This window comes from Choloepus didactylus, chromosome X (assembly GCF_015220235.1).
Source record: "Choloepus didactylus isolate mChoDid1 chromosome X, mChoDid1.pri, whole genome shotgun sequence".
Taxonomy (NCBI): domain Eukaryota; kingdom Metazoa; phylum Chordata; class Mammalia; order Pilosa; family Megalonychidae; genus Choloepus; species Choloepus didactylus.
Window position 1 is genome coordinate 112,134,476 of NC_051334.1, and position 1,235 is coordinate 112,135,710.

At 38.1% G+C, this 1,235-nt stretch overlaps 1 non-coding gene across 1 annotated transcript; it reads right to left on the reverse strand.

The window, feature by feature from the left end:
* Positions 1–854: 854 nt before the first annotated feature.
* Positions 855–961, reverse strand: LOC119523951. Its single transcript, XR_005214751.1, has one exon. It is a non-coding gene; the product is annotated as a U6 spliceosomal RNA (small nuclear RNA).
* Between the last annotated feature and the right edge of the window lie 274 nt (positions 962–1,235).

The following is a 1,235-nucleotide window of genomic DNA, read 5'->3' on the forward strand; positions in this document are numbered from 1 at the left end:
TGCATTTTCTCTAGTAGTTCCATGGTGGAAGAGTGACCTCTGCCTCTCCTATTCTGACATCTTCCCAGAAGTCCTATTCTTTGGTTTTTATATGTCATATCTCATTTTTGTCTCTCTTTTTACCCTTACTGATCATCTTTTCTACACCCTCCTCCAAGCCTCTCTCTCCTGTCTTTTCCTTTCATCCTGCAGAACTTCCTTTACTATTTCCTGTAGGGATGATGCCTTATTGACAAACTCTCAGTTTCTGTTTGTGAATATTTAAAATCCTCCCTCATATTTGTAGAGCAGTTTTGCCAGGTAAAGATTTCTTGGCTGGCAGTTTTTCTCTTTCAGGCCCTTAAATATATCATATGACTGCCTTCTCACCTCCATGGTTTCTGATGAGAAATTTGCATGTAAATTTTATTGAGGCTCTCTTGTATGTGATGAACTACTTGTCTCTTGCTGCTTTCAGGATTCTCTTTATCTTTGGCATTTGAATTCTGATTAGTATGTGTATTGGTGTAGGTCTACTAGGATCTATTCTATTTGGAGTACATTAAACTTCTTGGACATATATCTTTATGTCTTTCATTAGGGTTGGGAATTTTCCACCATTATTTCCTCAAATATTCTTTCTGCCCCTTTTCCCTTCTCTTCTCCTTCTGGGACACTCATGACACGTATGTTTGTGTGCTTTGTGCTGTCATTCAGTTCCCTGTGACCCTGTTCAATTTTTTCCATTCTTTTCTCTGTCTGTTCTGTCTGTGAGAATTCAATTGTCCTCTCTTCAAGTTTGCTGATTCTTTCTTCTGCCTCTTCAAATCTGCTGTTATATGCCTCTAGTGTATTTTTAATCTCCTCTATTGTGCTACAGTATGGAATGCTTCACAGATTTTTCTATCATCCTTGTGCAGCAGCCATGCTAATCTTCTCTGTATCTTTCCAATTTTAGTGTATGTGCCACCAAAGCAAGCACGGAAATGAATATCTCGAGGAGTTTGGGATAAATGCCATTTCCCGACGGAAAACTTGATTCTATTGGGCTTTCCAGAGCTAAATTAGAGAATCAACAAAATGAGATTTGCTCATTCAGTGTTCATTCAACAAACATTTATTAAATATCTAGTCTCTGAACAGACACTGTGTTAGTTGCTGATGATACAGCAGTAAATAAGATGGGCAAACTCCCTCCCCTCTTGGAACTTACATTCTGGTGGGAGATACAGACAAAAACAAGTAAAAAATATATA